General features: G+C 37.1%; 2 protein-coding genes across 3 annotated transcripts in view; one reads left to right on the top strand and one right to left on the bottom strand.

Annotated features, from left to right (window-relative positions):
* The window catches only part of LOC115211809 (anoctamin-10), a 251,375-nt gene extending 241,845 nt beyond the window's left edge, over positions 1–9,530 (bottom strand). Inside the window, exon 1 of one of the 2 annotated variants that reach the window (XM_029780514.2) lies at positions 9,364–9,530. The gene's annotated coding sequence lies outside the window, so the exon portion shown is untranslated. Of the gene's footprint in view, positions 1–9,213; positions 9,319–9,363 lie in introns of those variants that run through there. The other variant, XM_036502909.1, reaches the window with a different exon arrangement.
* Positions 1–20,535, top strand: part of LOC115212293 (endochitinase A-like) — a 116,852-nt gene that overhangs the window by 13,732 nt on the left and 82,585 nt on the right. The window lies entirely within an intron of this gene.

Here is a 20,535-nt window from a genome sequence, read left to right as displayed (position 1 = left end):
TGGATCAGGTGATGAAGGTCACGGAGAGGGTCATAGCCTATGTCATTAGGGAGAGAGTCTGCTTAGATGAGATGCAGTTCAGTTTTGTGCTGGGTAGAAGCACCACTGATGATATATTCCTGGTTTGACAACTACAGGAGAAATACCTAGCTAAAGATAAACCCCTATACTTAGCTTTTGTGGACTTGGAGAAAACCTTTGACAAGGTCCCCTGATCCCTTATCTGGTGGGCGATGCAGAAACTGGGGACTGAAGAATGGTTAATATGCACTGTATAGGCCCTATACAGAGAGGCTGTTAGTAAGGTTAGGATTGGTAATGAGTATAGTGAAGAATTCTGGGTAGAAGTAGGGGTCCACCAAGGTTCAACCCTCAGTCCCCTTTTATTTATCATAGTCCTCCAGGCAATAACAGAGGAATTCAAGACGGGTTGCCCCTGGAACTGCTCTATGTTGATGACCTTGCTCTCATAGCAGAATCACTACCAGAACTAGAGAAGAAATTTCAGATGTGAAAGCAAGGTTTAGAATCAAAAGGCCTTAGAGTTAATGTTGCAAAGACCAAAGTTCTATTAAGTAGGAAGGCAAACACATCACACACCCCTTCAGGTAGGTGGCCCTGCTCGATCTGTAGAAAAGGTGTAGGTAGAAACTCCATAAGATGTACCCAGTGTAGGCTATGGACACATAAGGGGTGCAGCAACATCAAAGGAAGATTAACCAGGAAGATAGCTTTCATGTGCAGTAGATGCACAGGGGCAATAAACACCACAGATGCTTAGAAAACAGATTCCATCACACTCCAGGGGGAGAAACTAGAATTAGTTGATAGCTTCCGCTACCTAGGTGACAAAGTTAGTTGTTGGGGTTGATGCTCAGAGAGAGTTACCACTAGAATAAGAATAGCCTGGGCAAAGTTCAGAAAGCTTCTACGCCTACTGGTGACAAAGGGCCTCTCACTCAGAGTGAACGATAGATTGTACGATGCATGTGTGTGAACTACCATGCTTCATGGCAGTGAAACATGGGCCATGACTGTGGAGTACATGCATACGCTCGAAAGAAATGAAGCTAGCATAATCTGCTGGATGTGTAATGTCAGTGTGCACACACGACAGAGTGTAAGTGTCCTGAGAGATATGTTGGACATAAAACGCATCAGATGTGGCATGCAAGAGAGATGTTTGCACTAGTATGGTCATGTACTCAGATAGTTGAGAGAGCTGTGTGAAGAAGTGCCACTCCCAAACAGTTGAAAGAATCTGGAGTAGGGGTAGACTCCTCACAAAGGCCATGACGAAAGACCAAGACCTCTGGAGATATGCTGTGACTGTGAAGGCCTGGCAAATAAAGTGAGTTCACGGCTGTATCCTATACCAGTTTTGCATAACCAGTCCCAGCCCATTCAAAAGTACTTTGGATTATAGCGCAACCTGCTGTGCTTGAGGAGACCTATTGAGTCAAGTACATCAACATCAAAATGAAAATCAAATGGAATTTGCAATAGTGATACCTGTGCCGGTGGCATGTAAAAAGCACCATCTGAACATGGCCGATTCCAGCACCATCTTGACTGGCTTCTGTGCTGGTGGCACGTAAAAAAGCACCAACTGATCGTGGTCATTGCCAGCCTCCTCTGGCCCCTGTGCCAGTGGCATATAAAAAGCACCCACTACACTCATGGAGTGGTTGGCGTTAGGAAGGGAATTCAGCTGTAGAAACACTACCAGATCAGACTGGGGCTTGGTGCAGCCTCCTGGCTTCCCAGACCCCGGTCAAACCGTCAAACCCATGCTAGCATGGAAAACGGACGTTAGACGACGACGATGGGCACAAGGTCACAAATTTGGAATGGAGCTTAATTGATCAAATTGCCCCCAGTACTAGTACTGATTCTTTTCAACCCTAGAAGTTGACCACAATGAGATTTGAAATCAGAACATAAACTCAAAGCATTTTGTCTTACACGTATGTATTTTGCCAATTTACTATTGTTACTATCCTTTATATATTAATAACAAAACCAGCAACCATCAAAAATACTACAAACATAACATAAAAGATAAATTGTGTTAGATATATCTTTGTGTTTTTTTAATTCCCTTTGCAATTCTGGAGTTCTTACAAGATGAAATTATACTTCCCATTAATTTTCTGCCTAATTAGCAAAATTTAGTAGTGTTGGTAGCAAGGATGGTGTTGCAGCTTGAATATTAGCAGAGGTAGTGGATAGAGATCTGAATGATGTAATAATGTTAGAAACATTATCCAGGTTCAGGCAGTTGTTCTACTGGAGATGGAGAAGCTGGTGCCGGCCTATTGATGACATTATCATGAGTAGCATATTTGTTTAGGAAGGATATTTAGTGGCTATTTGATCATCATTATCATTATGGTAATTGCTTAATGTCCAATTTTCTATGCTTGCATGGGTTAGAATTTGCTGAGGCAGTTTTTCTACAACTGGATGCCCTTCTTGTTACCAACCCACACCTGTTTTCAAGCAAGTTGATATTTCCCCAAGGTCAGACATGCTTTTCAAGGAAGACTGGAAATGAACAAAACCACTTGCACAATTGTGATGCTCATTTGCAATCATCACATTGTCGAGTCAAGGACACACACAGATATGTATGTGTGGGATTATATATATATATATATGTGTGTGTGTGTGTGTGTATGTGTGTGTGTGTGTGTGTGTGTATGTATTAGGTTGTCCAGAAAGTTCGTGTCGATTTTTAAAGGAAAGAAAAAGGTCAATAAATACTTGCCATTACATTTTTAATCAACCAAATATGAACCATTTTGTTGTACAATGCGTTCTCCATCTTTCCTTTAACTTGAAAATACCCTCTTCCCAGAACTGAGGTGGTTTCATGGCAAAGAATTCATCAAGGTATCGTTTTACATCATCCAAGAAATTGAAATTTTTACCATGAAGACTATTCTGCAGAGACCTGAATAAGTGGAAATCCGAAGGAGCAATATCTGGTGAATAGGGTAACACATCCCAGCTGAGCTGCAGCAATTTTTGTCTGGTTCCCAAAGCATCAAGTGCTGAAAATGAACTTTCTTATCTTCCATTTTAAAGGGTTACAGAATTAACAGGTTATAAGAACATAAAACTTTTTTCACAAAAAGATAGCTTAAACTGTGCTCTAAATGGAGGTGTAGTCAAATCCTATTTTATGGACTCAACCATGTTCTAAAATAAGTCGAAAGGTAAGCTACTATAAATCGGCACAAACTTTCTGGGCAACCCAATATATATATATATATATATATATGATAGGCTTCTCAGTTTCCATCTACCACATCCATTCTCAAAGCTTTGGTTGAGTGCCATGCAGTGGAACTGAACCTGAGGCCATATGGTGGGGAAGCAAGTTTCTTAACCACACAGCCACACTAAATGAACTTTGTCAATTTGAGTTTATTTCTGTCAATATTTTTGTCAGCATGAATCAGATAAAGTGTATCTGTAGGAAAGTTCATTGTAATGAAAGACCAACCTAAAAGTATGATCTACAGCTAATTTCTGATGACTTACAGTAAATTTCTCAGTTGAAAATTATTAACATATATGAGACGCACAATGATGGCTGTAAAGAATTATTTAGCAATTTAGCAATTACTCATCAAACTTTCCAATTGTTAGACTTTAAGTCTTTTAATGAAAATTTGCTTGCACAACATTTTTTGTTGCTCCATCAGATTTTGGACCATAGGAAGGACTTTCTTTTTCTTGCAGCCAAGTCAGTTTAAATAGTCCTTTAATTGAATGAAGTGGTATCCACTGTCATTAGATACCACAACCATTGGAATGCTAAATTTGGAGAAGATAGAAAATAAACATTTCTTTACATTTTCTGGGCTTCTACTGGAACCATAGGAAGTAGAGGCTGAATCAATTGTGATTAACACATTCTCAGAATTTAAAAATATATATATAACGTTAATTCATAGATAAATGCTATATTTTGGGCCATTATCTGTACAAAGGGTGACTTTAAATTAGGTTTTGGCACATTGACACAAGATCTGACAAACACTTCAGTATCTCTACCATGATTGGGCAACCAAAGAAACTTTGCTTTCTTCATTCATTGTTGTACACCAATGTGTGTCATGAACTGAAGTAATATCTTTTGCACAATAACATTCAGGAATCAATTGTTGATTCTTAGGTAAGAAGAGATCACTTTCTGTTGCTTACAACAAAGTCTGACAAATTGTTCTAAAATAGTTAGTCTACACCAGTTCTAGGATTCTTTAAGTGAACATAAAGGGCACATTATCATTAGCATCATCGTTGTTGCCATTGCTTTAACCCATATATACCCCTGGTTGCGTTTTCACAATGCAAAACCTGCTCCTACTTGTTTGGATATGAACTCGCCAGGAAGCATCTGACTGAACATATGAAATGTTCAGTAGGTAGTTGACACCCATAGCTAACAGTTGTATACTGTCCTCTTCCAGATTGTGAAAGCTTACCATAATGTTTAATCTAAATACAGTGAAAAATTTAAGACTTCTTTTTTTTTTTATGGGCATATATGGGTTAACTTGTATTTTTCTATGCTTGCATGGGCCGGATAGGATTGGTCAAAGCAGATTTTCTATGGTTGGATATCCTTCCTAACACCAACCACTTTACAGAGTGTACTGGGTGCTTTTTCCATAGCACCGACCACCAAGTACCCACAAGACAAGACCCCTCTACTGAGTAGCATGTAGCATTGAGATACAAAAAGACAGAGGAAGAAGAGCAGGTATCTTACTAAAGAGATGAATACATGGTTTGCCAATCTAGAGGGAGAGAGAGAGATGTGAGGTCAAGGTACAAGGTGACTATGAAAGACAAAATAGGATAAAGGAACAGAAAAGTTTGATGTGGAAGTGTACCAAAGTGAAAATAGTGTGACAGATGATTAGAGATAGGGAGTGAGTTAGACACAGAGAATATGGAGCAAATAGGAGGTTGTAAGCTCATCTAAAAACATCAAATTGTTTTGAAAAAATTGATTGGAACAGCCAGATATCAATTCTCAGCATGGAAGATTTTGCTAATAGATTCTGTCCCAATCTCTCAACTCACCATGACAATCACATAAGATCCACTTTGAATATTTCTCCAATTTTTCTGTCATGTGTATGACTAACATCTGCAACAGTCCTTTCATTTTGAGGATTTATTCCTGCTGCTACAATTTCAGAAGCATCAACAGTAAGATTTGTTTCACACACACAGTAAGGAATGTTGCCAAAACAGAGTATTGAGGTAAAAAGTTCTTTAATTTTCTTAATCCTTTAGCATTTAAACAGGCCAAAATATTATACCTGTTTTATATTCAAACCAGACAGATCTGGTCTCTTACACCTACCCTACAATGTCAATCTAAAAATAAACAGCCATGTCATCAAAATGTCACAGCTTTGAGATAATGCATGATTAATACAAAACAACTGAAAAACTAAGCATTATATTGGACAGAATAATCTGAATGCTAAAGGGTTAAGCCTATTCTTTCTTGATGGATCAAGACATTCCTTTCCACTAAAAGAACTGTACGATGCCTGCAAGTTTTGGTATAAACTGGAGATAATAGTTTATCAACCTCAAACATCTCTCAATCTCTTCTTTTGATTTAGCAATATGAATCCATTGGATCTTGTCTGTTAGAATATATGACTGTTCATCCAACCTAAGAATTAATCATTACTAGGAAATATATGGGGGGATGTATGATTAATGCATTTATTTGGGTTAGTTCAAATAAATGCATTAATCCTTTTAATGGGTTAATCCATATAATTGCATTGACTCCTTTAAGTCTCAGAATAACTTAGAATTACTTGATTCTTCAATTTATTTTGGGTTGCTTCAGCAATGGATATAAAATCCTAATAAACATGTCAATAATTTTCTTCAATATAGACCAGTATGTCTCAAAGTGAGGTGCACACCCAACTGATAGGGTGTGGCAAAATTTTGGTGGGTTGAACATGACTTCAGAATGAAGCATAAGTAACAAGCAAGGAAAATTTGTAATGAACTTTTAATTGAAACTTCTTTTGTATATATGAATATGTCAGATCACTCTTACAGCTACTGGTACAACCTGTTTGATAAGGAGAATGGTTTTTGTTGGATACCCTGCAGAACATAAAACAGAACCAATCAAAAGGCAGATGAACTTAGATGAGTTAACATCCATCCAACAGCAAATGTCTGCATGTATTTACACATGATCAAGGAGTAAACTTCAATGATAGCTTGATGTGAGTGGCAGACCTCTAGTTTTTACTTAGACATCTGTCTTGGAGAAGGAAAACACTGATGCAACACTTGAGACTATGTTTGCACCAGGTGATGCAGACTAGTTCTTTCTTTTTGAGCAACTTCATACATTGTTTAGAGCATTGGGATCAGCCCTGTACAAGGTCTTTTTTCATTTTAAAAATAGTGCAGGTAGTATAAAAATAAAAGCACTCGGCATATGCTGTAAAGCAGTTGGCATCAGGAAGTGTACCCAGTCATAGAAACCCTGCCAGGGCAAACACAAGAGCATGATGCAGTCCTTGAGTCCATCAGATGGTGTCAAACAGACCAACCCATGTCAGTATGGAACATGGACGTTAAATGATGATGATATGTATATGAGTGTGAAAACACACACACACACAAAAGAACTGTTTCTCCATATCGAACATGTCACCATAAATAGTATAGACCACGTGCATGCATACCAAAATGCATGCAACATCAATATAACAATATTACAAACCGTGTAGACAGATACACTGAGTAGATGTTGACCAGATAAGTTTTCACATTTAATAATAGGTAGAAAACAAAAGAAAGTCAACTACTTAGATTACTATAAATATAATAAACCCAGTAGGCGGTGAATTGGTAAAGTCGTTAGAGCGTTTGACAAAATGCCATGCGAGACACGTTCCAGTTCTTTGCTCAGAGTTAGTGTGTCAAAATACTAAAGATATATTCGAGTTATGTTGATTTAAAAACTTTCTATTGTGTAATTCATACTGGTATGCATTGTTACCACTAAACTGTGTATGGGCATACACACACTTTACAACTTGCGAACAAACGGAAAACTTGCGTTTGTGCGCGCACACACGTTTCAGAAAGAAATATGTGCGCATTTTCTTTCTTTTTTTTTTTTTTTCAAGATTAAATCAAATATTCTAAATCAAATATTTTTCTCAAATATCAAAATATTTTAATTGATTTTTTTTAAAAAAAGCAAATATTTTAATTTTCTATTTGTATGAATGATCGTTCACAAACAAAATTTGCAAAGGAAGACAAAATTTGTATACTCGAAAAATTTCTCCGTATACCCGCAGAGAAAAAATAAGAGGGAACCTTGTAGGTATGGCATTTAAGAAAAAAGTGTTAGAGGTTGTTGTTATTTTAAGATGGAAAGCTCTACAAAAATCCGTTTCTTTAACAAGAAATATTCACAGGATATTTTAGTTTATTATAACTCGTTCTCGTTGTTTAATTCCCAGTCAATCGTAATGGAGCAGAAGTATGGTCAAAAGTATCCAAGCCGTGACCATCTCACTTTTTTTATTCGTTTATTTCAGAAACTGTTTATCTAGGGCTACCAAGATAAACCTAATAAATCATTTCCTTATTTAAGTAGCAGAGTGGGTTTCGAATGAGATTTGATTGCTATTTCTAGCACGTTGAGCTGACTCGTTTTGACTTATTAAATTGTAGGACGGTTTTATGAGGGCGCGGCCACAAAAAAAACCAAATGGTGGTACGTGTAAAATGTTATGGAACTTTCTTGATTAGAATATCAATAGATATTTTCCCTAAATATTTAAATGGAAAAATCAAGGAATACATAAATAAGCCTAACTGAACTTACAGAGTGCTGACAGTCACTTCGAAGTTTCGGCCAGCTAGCCTTCGACGGACAGTCTCACGAAGGTTAGCAGGCCGAAACTTCGAAGTTACTTTCACTATTTTTATTCTGAAAGCATGATAAATACGCACTCTACAAAAAAAAAAAAAAGGAAAAATCTTCAGTTTAATGTCAAACTTGTTTTTAATAGCACTCGCTTGCCATAAAGACAAACATATACAGACTTTATATATATATATGTGTGTGTATATATATATATATATATATATATATATATATATATATATATATATTATATATATATATATATATAACATGTATATGTATGTATGTTTATCTCTCTATCAATACACACCCTCACATATATATATATAGGTGCTCCAGCATCACCAAAGTCAAATGACAGAAACACGTAAAAGAATATACATACATTCATACACACACATATATATATATATATATATATATATATATATATATATATATATGAGAGGGGTGGGGCATATCTACATACAGACACTTATTGATGAATTGGATGCGCGACAGGTTACTATAGGAATTAGGCTCAATATTCGTACACATGTATGTATGTGTATGCACACACACACACACACACACACACACACACATATATATATATATATATATATATATATATCGTTTTGTGTATGTGTGTCGACAGACGTATACCCAGACAAGTATATACTTACTAAAAGCTGGATAGTATTTATAAAGGAGTAAAATGCACACAGGGAGATAGTGATGAACATAAACAAGAAGTGGTGGTTATATATAAATATCACAGCACGTAAAGTATGTGCCATTGGTGAACGTGAGGAGATAGTCATACTTTTTAACAGTTTATAAATATATGTGTGTATGTATGTATGCATGTATATATATATATATATATATTATATATATATATATATATATATATATAGGCATATGTATATGCATGTATATATAAACGTATGTCTATATACTGCATGTGCACGTACCTTTATGCTTACACTGGTCTAAAAAATCTGGTGTTGTTTACGTTATGTTATTTTATAACCGTGACTTAGCGGTTCTGCCATGAGAAGATCAATCAAATAAGTACCCGCCTGAAATTAATACTGAGATCGATATGATAGACCCTATGAAGGCTGTGCCCTAGTTCAACGTAAAACAAGTGAAAAAAAATAATAAATAAATAACATACACACACACACACAGTTTGTGTATATCTTGAGTGAGAGACAAAAGAAATATGTTACATACAGACATAAAAAAGACGATATTTTGACAGTATACACGCACACACATGTATATACACCAAAATCAGAGTAAGTTATTTCAGATACCAGATGTGGCTGGCTCCGTCTTCAACAAACAACGTGAAAAGTTATAAATATTAATCTTTTTTTTTAGAGCGGCTGGTCACGGCATTGTTACAGGTATAAAGTACTTACTTTGTGCACGAAATAGGTACTTGGGCGTGGTTCCAGTCAGCGATTCAATCGTCCAGACCGTCAGCGGTGTTTTGTTGGTGTATTTTTTTTGTAAGAGACGTCTGCTTAGCTTACATGTCAATTGTCCTTAACAACAAACAAACGGTGTTACCTCAATAACTGTCATCACATCATATTCAACCTCCTCTCTCTCCCCCTCTCTGTCTATCCTACACACACATTCTCTCTCTCCATATATGTGTGTATATGTATATGTGTGTGTGCTTGAGTTTGTTGACAGCTGGTGTTGGTGTGTTTACGTCCCTGTAACTTAGCAGTTTGGCAAAAGAAATTGATAGAATAGGTAACAGGCTTTAAAAGAAAAAGTACTGGAGTCGATTCGTTTGACTGAAATTCTTCAAGGCAGTACCCCAACATGGCCACAGCCTAATGACTGACAAAAGGGATATATGTATATATCATCATTTAACGTCCGCTTTCCATGCTAGCATGGGTTGGACGGTTCAACTGGGGTCTGGGGAGCCCGAAGGCTGCACCAGGCCAGTCAGATCTGGCAGTGTTTCTACAGCTGGATGCCCTTCCTAACGCCAACCACTCTGAGAGTGTAGTGGGTGATTTTATGTGCCACCGACACAGGTGCCAGACGAGGCTGGCGAACGGCCATGCTCGGATGGTGTTTTTTATGTGCCACCGACACAGGTGCCAGACGAGGCTGGCAGACGGCCACGCTCGGATGGTGTTTTTATGTGCCACTGACACAGGTGCCAGACACACACACACATATATATATACATATATATATATATTATATATATATATATATATATATATATATATTATATATATATACACATATATAGATATTTATATATATATACACACATACACACACACACATATATATATATATATATATATATATATACACCTTTATATATATATATTGATAGAAATGGCAAGACAACAAAAGAATGAAAGAGACCTCAATATTATGTAAATAGAAGAATTTATCTGTAAATATATGTAACAATTATTTGGTAGCCATGATAAAACTCCGAATTTCGGATGTTGGGGTGGAAACCCACGCCCGCATCTCTTCAGTTATCGGGCCATCTATACTCTCTCCCCTTACTTAGCGGTCATTCTAATAACGGTCAATCACACAGTAATTTCCCTTTGCTTTAATGGTTATTTTCATAGCATTTTTTCCGATGACCCAATAGCTGAAGAGATGCCGGCGTGGGTTTCCGCCCCGACATCCAAAACTCAGAGTTTTATCATGGCTACCGAATAACTGTCACATATTATATTTACAGATTTATATATATATATATATATATATAGAGAGAGAGAGAGAGAGGGGGGGATTTACATTCTTTTAAGGAAAAAATGGCTGTGTGGTAGTGGTAAGAAGCGTGCTTACCAACTGCATGGTTTTGGGGTCAGGCCTACTCCATGGCACTTTGAGCAAAAGTCTTCTACTATATTCCTAGGCTGACCAAAACCGTAAGAGTGGATTTGGTAGAAGAAAACTTAAAGAAAACTCACGTGTATGTGTGTGCGTGTATCTGTGTTTGACCCAACCACCACATGGCAATGGTGTTGGTTTGTTCCCATAACTTAGTGGTTCAGCAAAAAGACATCGAAAGAATAAGTAAAGGTTTGAAAATAGGTACTGGTGTTGATTTGTTTGATTAAACCCTTCAGGGCAGTGCCCCTGCTTGGCTGCTGTTCGACTCAAACAGGTACAAAATAAAAGATATAGTTTTGTGGATGTTCATTTTGTAGTTTCTAAATAAACGTGAAGACACACTCAGGCAACTCTTATATAATATACATATGTATGTATAATTGCTTGGAAAAAATTTATCAAGAACTATGTTTAAGTTATATAAACAGCAGAGTGGAATTTTTTTTACACTTGGAACAAAAGCCTTCATCTTTTCAAGAAGGGAAATATGAGAAGTTCTCTTGCATTGTTCTCTCAGAATGAATTATCTGTACACATATAGTGAATTGAAACCATGATACAAATTCACATACATTAGAGCAAATAATCCCCAAACCAGCAATAGGCCATTGTCAGAGCCTCTATACAGTCACTTACCCTGTTAGAAATAGTAATCAGCAAAATGCTTGCTGGTATTTCGTCCGCAGCTATGTTCTGAGTTCAAATTCCGCTGAGGTCAACTTTGCCTTTCATCCTTTCATCCTTTTGGGGTCGATTAAATAAGTCCCAGTTATGCACTGGGGTCCATATAATCGACTTAATCCGTTTGTCTGTCCTTGTTTGTCCCCTCTGTGTGTAGCCCCTTATGGGCTGTACAGAAATAAGAAATAGTAATCAGATCTCACCTTACAACCTTAAAAAAAAAAATGAAGGAAATTCATATTGTCTGATAATGTAGTCTGAGATACACTGATAGAAAAGATGAGATGGTCACGGTTGGAACATCTTTAATAACAGTTCTGTTCTTCAATGAGGACCAGTAGCTATAAAACAATAAGCATAGCTACAACAATAATAGCAGTTGCAAAAGCTATAAAAGATTTTCACATTATTTCCCCTCAATACCTGTATGATATTCTACAAACACACAAATGCATGCACATAAATACAAAGAATTTCATGATTTTATTTTATTTTCACCAAGAAAAAAAAATTTTAATGTTTGTTTTAGAAATAATTAAAACTGTAAAAGCAAAAAGAAAAAAAATTCTTTAAAAAATGTTTCTTTGCTTCTAAGTTAAACTAGTGATTAAATTCCAGCAGAACATTTTAATTATTATTTTAACTGGCCCTTAACCATTCCACCTTATTTACTATGGTTCTGGGTCTTCTCTTAGATCACTAACACCCTTACATGTTCTCTCCCTAAATATTTCATTTTAATTATTGTGTCATTTTAATTATTATTTAACTGGCCCTTAACCATTCCACCTTATTTACTATGGCTCTGGGTCTTCTCTTAGATCACTAACACCCTTACAGTTTCTCTCCCTAAATATTTCATGTCTAGAAAGCCTACCTTTAGTTTGTGCTTGTGGACTAGCTACACTTTGGTAGCTACTTATAACTAAGTAAACCAGGCTGCAGACTGTTAGATATCTCTGCTATGAACACTGTACAGGGAACTACATCATACAGTGGTACCTGCTTACAAGGTGAACTTGGCTGGTAACAGTTTGCTTGATTATGGACACAGTACAGTGAATTATACCATTTAGTAATATCTACTAACAGTTAAATTGACTGAACTGTTAACAGTTAGGTATCTTGGCTGTGGACACATTGTAGTGAATGATACTGTATAGTGATATATACTTGTAGTTAAGTGAACAGGTCTGCTAATACAGTTCAGTGAACTGTACTACTATGTAATAATAATAATAAGAAGAAGAATAGTTTCAAATCTTGGAACAAGGCCAGCAATTTTAGAGAGAGGGGTTAAGTTGTTTACATCAACCCTAGTGCTCAACTGGTACTTATTTTATCAACGCCGAAAGGATGAAAGGCAAAGTCGACCTTGGCAGAATTTGAACTCAGAATATAGCAGTAGACAAAATACTGCTGAGCATTTTGCCCAGCATGCTAATGATTCTGCCAGCTCACTGCCTTACTTCTTCTTCTTCTTCTTCTTATTATTATTATTATTATTATTATTAATAATAATATAATAATAATAATAATAATAATGATAATAATAATAATAATGATAATAATAGTGCAGTACTGTGCTTGAAAAACATTGAAAAAAGCAATACGGTAGACAATTACAAGCCAATATCCTGTCTGCCACTTATGTGGAAATTATTAAGTGGAATACTCACAGAATCAGTGTATGAACATCTGGAAAAAAATTGGGAGTCCTGCCACATGAGCAAAAGGGTTGCAAGTGTAAGTGCAGAGGTACCAAGGATCAACTCCTGATAGACAAAACTGCAAGCGGAGGAAAAGTAACTTAGCCATGTCATGGATCGACTATCGTAAAGCGTACGATATGATCCCACATTCTTGGATTATGGAATGCATGAACCTATTTGGTATTGCATCGAATGTTGAGCGATTGCTTGGGAAAAATATGGTGAATTGGAGGACGGACCTCACAGCATATGGAAGAAGTTTAGGGACAGTAGAAATTAGGAGGGGCATCTTCCAAGGAGATTGCCTGTCCCCACTGATCTTTGTACTGTGTTTGATACCACTAACACTGATTCTGAGAAAAGCAAAAACTGGGTATGTATTCAAAAGCTGTAAAGAAAAAATCAACCATTTGTTATTCATGGATGACCTCAAACTTTATGATAAAGATGAAGTCCAAGTCAGTTCCCTCGTTGATATGGTGTATACTTTCAGTGCTGATATCAGAATGGAGTTCGGACTGAGAAAGTGTGATGTGTTAGTCTTGAAGAGAGGCAAAATCAAATGTATGGACGGGCTGATGACACCATCGGGGGAGGTTATGAACCAGATAAAAGAGATGGGTTATAAGTACTTGGGGATTTTGGAAATGGATAAATTGATGGAGAAAGAAATGACAGAAAAATTTAAGGTGAAGTTCTTGCACAGACTGAGACTGATCCCTAAGTCAAAATTAAATGAATGGAATAAGATTGAAGCTATCAACACCTGGGTGGTTTCACTCCTTAGATATGGAGTAGGGGTAATCGCATAGACAGTAGATTACCTAAACATCTTAGACAGAAAGGCAAGGAAGTTGATATCTAGATATGGGATACTCCACCCAAAAAGTGACACAGACAGACTGTATGTACCAAGGAAAAGATGGGAAGAGGACTTCTGCCAGCTCACTGCCTTACTTAATAATAATAATAATAATAATAATAATAATGATGATGATGATGATGATGATGAATATGATGATGATGACAACGACGACGACGACGACGATGACAACGACGACGATGACGACGACGACGACGACAACAACAACAACAACAAGAGCACTCAGAGAAGGTTAACCTCCGCCAAGGCAACACCAACATCCTTTCAACGATTAGCCAACAGTTTTTAAAATGGGAATATCTGAAATAAACTGAATTGCTCTCACAAATGAGAATACTAAAAATGAACCCAACCACTCTCAAAAATTAAGTAAAAAAATAGGAAAAATAATCCAAAATCGTTGTCCAGTGCCATATCAATCCCAAAATCTAATCAGTCCATGCCATTCATGAGGCCAAACATCCCTGAAAGTTTCATCCTAATCCACCCAGCAGTTCTTGAGATATCTTGTCCATGGACAAACAAATAAACAAACAAGCATGACTGAAAACAATACCTCTGCCTTTGCTAAGGTGGAGGTAATAACAATAATAATTATAATGTGATGGACTTTCCCATCAAAGACATACGAACTTTTTGCTAAATGATCTGCACAAATGAATTATTTATGGTGATCAAATGTATGTGCTGTACATCAGGTCACTCCCTCCATCAAATCAACATTGCCTGAACAGATGTACAGGGTGCCACACATCAGATGTCGAAGTAATTGCAGAGCAACATGAGATGAAGTGTTTTTCTCAAGAACATGATGCACCTCTTGGTCTAGGAATTAAGACCACAATCTTGTAATCATGAGTGCAAAGGATTTCAAATTTAAGAACAAGACCAGTGGTTTTAGGGGAGGGGGTAATCGATTGTGTCAACCCCAGTGATCAGCTGGTACTTATTTTATCGACCATGAAAGGCAAAGGTGGAATTAGGATTCAGAACGTGCAGACAGATAAAATGCTGCTCAGCAATTTTGCCTAGTGTGCTAACTATTCTGCCAGCTTGCTGCCTTAATAATTATGATGATGAAGGTGGTGGTGGTGGTGATGATGATAGTAAGCTTATTGTATACGGTGCACTACAATTCATTGGTAAAAGATAAACGATATAAGAAGGGATAGAAAGTGGCAATAAGTCAAGTAAAGGAAGATAGCAATTGAATATAAAAGTGCATACACAGTACAAGGATAAAACACAAGAAGACAGAAAAGTGAACATTGAGGAGCTATAAAGAGGAGTAGTGTTGCTGAATTTCAGGAAGCATGAAATGTAATACACACTGTATTACTGATTATCTGAAGTGCTGAGGTAGACTAGAGTATTGAAAGTATCTTGGCCATGAATAGAGTACAGTGAAGTACAGAACATTGTGGAAACTCTTTACAGCTAGGTGGACTGGGCTATGGGGAATTAAGTATCTTGGTCATGGACAGGGCTGGTGCTAGGGAGTGCAGGGCTCAATTAGAGAATTGTCAGTAGGGCTCTCTACTCTACAAAAGCTGAAGATAGATGTTTTATGCTTCGTGTAGTACACCAGTTCCTGCAAAAAGTGTTGAGGACTTGAGGCTTCACCACTAGCCACAATGGTATATTAAAAATTCACCAAAGGGTCTTCCGCTTGAGCATGTGTGTGGAGCCCTCTCTTGACATAGGGCCCAATTTAAACAAATCTGCCTAATTGACTTAAAACCAGCCATGGCCATAGCAAAATCAGTGACAGTGGAACAATCACAGAATCCTTGTATCACTGTTCAGTACCAGCTTATCTTGGCCATCTATAACTTTCAAGTACAGACCATTCACTGGACTTTTTTTTAAATATCATAAATGCTTGTGGGAATGCACAAATATCATGCTTCAATTTCCTCTTTCACCTTACTCATGTGATAGTTATACTGAAACGATGAGACAAAAAGTATTTAGCTAAACATGTTTTATGACGCTCGGAACTGTAAAAAATATATTTGATAAATAAAAGTAAAAGTATGAATATACTGTGAGGCTATTAAATTGCCATTCAGTCTTATTACAGCCAAACCAAATGGCTCTGAAGGTGTATAGTCAATTTAAAGGAACTTAATATACAACTGGTACATATTTTACCAACCCCAGAAGAAAGAGAGGCAAAGCTATATCATTACAATAATAATAGTTTCTATAATAATAGTTTCAACTGGTACTTATTTTATTGACCCTGAAAGAATTAAAGGCAAAGTCAACCTAGGATCTCAGACCTATTGGATGCTGTCAAACCATCCAACTCATGCTAGCATAGAAGATGGGTATTGAAAGATGATGATGATAATTATGTTTAAAGCTTGAAATTTTGAGTAAGATAATTATATCAAACCAGTATTTTACCGAAATTTATTTTCTCAATTTCAAATAGATGTAAGTTAAAGTTAAATAATAGCAATAATTGAATACAAAACATAAAAGGATGTAACTAAAAATTGCTAGGCATTTAGTTCAGCATTCTTGCCATCTACCATCCTATACGCTCCATATAAAAGACCAAATTATGTGCTTTGTGGTTTTTTTTTTATTGGTTTCTGTCACAGTTTAGGAATGACAGTTGAAGTTGGAGGTGACATAGTGAGTAAAATAGAGAGTGGGGAGAGAAATGGAAAGCGAGTAAAAGGAAGAGGTGAGTGTTGTAAACTAGTTTCATCTTCACATATTCTGTCATGCCTGTGAGAAGCAATAGAGGGACACATATACACAAACAAAGAGAGAGAGAGAGAGAGAGAAAGAGAGAGAGAGAGAGAGAGAGGCAAATGCTGTATATGTTTTCAAATAGAAAGATAGAGAGAGGAAGTGTCAAAATGGTGAGTTTGAAGAGTGAGTTAGTAGACAGTGTGGGCTTCTGTTAGGGAGAGGTGTCATACAAACAAAGAAGAGAGAAGACAGCAGACATAAAAGACATTCTAGGTGAGGGAGAAGAGAAAAAATAGAGATTTTGGCAATGAAAAAATAGAGTGTTTGGCAATGAAAGAAACGAGTATGAAAGGTAGATGGAAGAGAGAGAGAGGAGGGGGCAGGTAAAAAATATTGTAGCATCTGTTGTTGGAGAGGAACAGTGAGTGAGTAAAATAAAGAGAGAGGATGAAAGCTATGCATACTTTCATCATTGTTTCTTGCGACAAAGTACAAAAGAGTTGGCATTTGTTGCAGATGCATGTATACACATACACACACACACATGTGCGCACACACACTCATGCAAACACACACACACACACAAATATACATATTTTTACATATGTGTATGTGTATTCTTTTACACTTGGCTGATACTCATTTTCAGCTGACTTCACTAGAGCAATGTGAGATTATGTGTCTTGCTCAAGGACGCAATATACTACCCTGTTCAGGAATTGAACCCATGACACAGATATGCACTAACCCCTTTGTTGACTATTGGTTCGTGTTTTTTCAATTAGTGTTTTAATTCTTTTATACTCTTTTACTCTTTTACTTGTTTCAGTCAGTTGACTGCGGCCATGCTGGAGCACCACCTTTAGTCGAGCAAATCAACCCCGGGACTTATTCTTTGTAAGCCCAGTACTTATTCTATCGGTCTCTTTTGCCAAACCGCTAAGTGACGGGGATGTAAACACACCAGCATCGGTTGTCAAGCAATGCTAGGGGGAAAAACACAAACACACAAACACACACACACACACACATATACAACAGGCTTCGTTCAGTTTCCGTCTACCAAATCCACTCACAAGGCATTGGTCGGCCCGGGGTTATAGCAGAAGACACTTGCCCAAGATGCCACGCAGTGGGACTGAACCCGGAACCATGTGGTTGGTTAGCAAGCTACTTACCACACAGCCACTCCTGCACCTATCTTTATCTTTTATTTGCTTCACTCATTGGACTGCAGCCATGCAAGGGCACCACCGTAAAAGTGGTTTAGCAGATAAATTAGAGTCAACAGGTGAAATCCTGACATTCTCAATAGAGAAAACACTCAGTAGAGAGAGTTAAAGACAGAGGCTGGATCTCTCCAATATTTAGGTAATTGTTAATTATTTTGATAATGTGTAGTGACCCCTGGCAGTTATGATGACAAGTAAAATGGAAAAGGGATATAACGAGAATAATCTCCCTCAAGCTTTTAGAATGTTTGAGATCTTCCTGGAAGTTTCCAGTTTTACATGGAAGACAGGGACTTCTGGTCCATCCCTATATAAAGGAAAGAAATTCTAAATTTGCACCATTCAGTACCTGTTGGTTCTTCAACACGTAATGGATTGAGCCACTGCACTTCACGCCCACTCACGCACTTGTTCACCTTCCTTACTTGGAGACATGTGACTGCAAACAGAACATATTCATGTAATGTTATAAGCTTGTTTCTATTAACCTTGTATATGAAAGCATTACCTCCAGCAATAAAAGTTATGACTTATTACAAGCTTCTCGTGAATTCTATCCTCTTGTTGTTATCAGCAGATACTGTGACTTCCTTCTTTCCCATATCGACTAAATTATAGTGTGTCATATAGTGTTACCATCAAAAATGGATAACCCCAATTCACTACAAGTGCATGGAAATGGCACCATATTTCACAAAAAATTAAAAAATCAATCGAATATCATTAAGTGTTTTTTGATTATTCATTTACACATTTCAGAAAATGATAAAAATTATTGTTCTGAAAATAATCAGCCATATTTCTCCTCTGCAGTAGTTTCTATCTCTCTGTCATACTTTAACCTTTTACCATCTAGTACAATTCTATCCCCCTCAATTCATTCTACTCCGAACTCTTAGTTGAGGGAATATATATTAGCAACAGAGGCAGTATGAATAACTGAAAGGTAATATTTATCCCCACTAAAACACAGATGTTCTATTAGAACAGACTATACTGCTGTAGTTACCATGAGAGGTACTTTCATATAGGCTTTGGTTGCAAAATGCACTCTTGTTTATATTACAAGTGATATAAACAAGAGTGCATTTTGCACAAAACAGCCATTATGAGAGTTTCTCTTGTAACTACTGCAGTATGGTTTGTTCTAATAGAACATCCATGTTTGAGTCATCATCATCATCATTGTTTAACGTCCGCTTTTCATGCTAGCATGGGTTGGACGATTTGACTGAGGACTAGCAAACCAGATGGTTGCACCAGGCTCCAATCTGATTTGGCAGAGTTTCTTCAGCTGGATGCCCTTCCTAATGCCAACCACTCCAAGAGTGTAGTGGGTGCTTTTACGTACCACCGGCACGAGGGCCAGTCAGACGGTACTGGCAACGGCCACACTCAAATGGTGCTTTTTATGTGCCACCTGTACAGGAGCCAGTCCAGCGGCACTGGCAACGATCTTGCTTGAATGTTTTTCATGTGCCACCAGCACAAGTGCCAGTAAGGCGATGCAGGTAACAATCACCGATGCAGGGGATAAATATTGTTTCTCAGTTAAGGAATTTTGTTTTGTTAATTACTTGATGACCTCATTGTTGCTGGAGCCATGAAAAAAAGCCTCCAGTACACTCTGTAAAGTGGTTGGCATTAGGAAAGGCATTGAACAGTAGAAACCATGCCAAAGCAGATAGTAGAGCTTGGTACAGTCCTCTGGTTTGCCAGCTCTTGCTAAGCCATCCAACCCATGTCAGCATGGAAAACAGATGTTAAATAATGATGTGGATGGTGGTGGTGGTAAATATTGGTAGTAAATACAAGGATATCATATGTAAAAATAGTATTTATAAAAGATCTGAAAATATAGGTTGAAGCCATAAAACAAAGAATAATTTCCTTTGCTTTAATATATAATCTTCCTTTGTAAGGCAGTGAGCTGGTAGAATCATTACTGCACTTTGGCTAAATGCTTAAAAGCATTTCACCCTCCTTTATGTTCTGAGTTCAAATTCTGCTGAGGGCAACTTTGCCTTTCATCCTTTCAGGGTCGATAAAGTAAGTATCAGTTGGGGTTGATGTAATTGACTGGCCTCTCCCCAAAAAATTTCGAGCCTTGTGCCTAGAGCAGAAAAGAATATATAATCTTCATTTGTAAGGCAGTGAGCTAGCAGAATTGTTACTGCACTGGGCTAAATGCTTAGAAGCATTTCACACTTCTTTATGTTCTGAGTTCAAATTTAGCCATGGTCGGCTTTGCCTTTCATCCTTTTGGGATCGATAAAGTAAGTACTAGTTAAACACTGGGGTCAATGTAATTGACTAGCACCTCACTCTCCTGAGCTTTCTGGCCTTATGCAAAAATTTGAAACCAATGTATAATGTTCATTTGTAAAAGTTATATTTACCAATTTAGGAGTAAAAGAAGCAAATTATTGGAACATCAGACTTTAGTGAATCATTATGCTGTCTTTACTCTCTGATAACACAATG

Source organism: Octopus sinensis, linkage group LG5, assembly GCF_006345805.1.
Source record: "Octopus sinensis linkage group LG5, ASM634580v1, whole genome shotgun sequence".
In the NCBI taxonomy this organism is placed as follows: domain Eukaryota; kingdom Metazoa; phylum Mollusca; class Cephalopoda; order Octopoda; family Octopodidae; genus Octopus; species Octopus sinensis.
The sequence above is the reverse complement of the archived record's forward strand: the minus strand, read 5'-3'. Positions and strand labels throughout refer to the sequence as shown.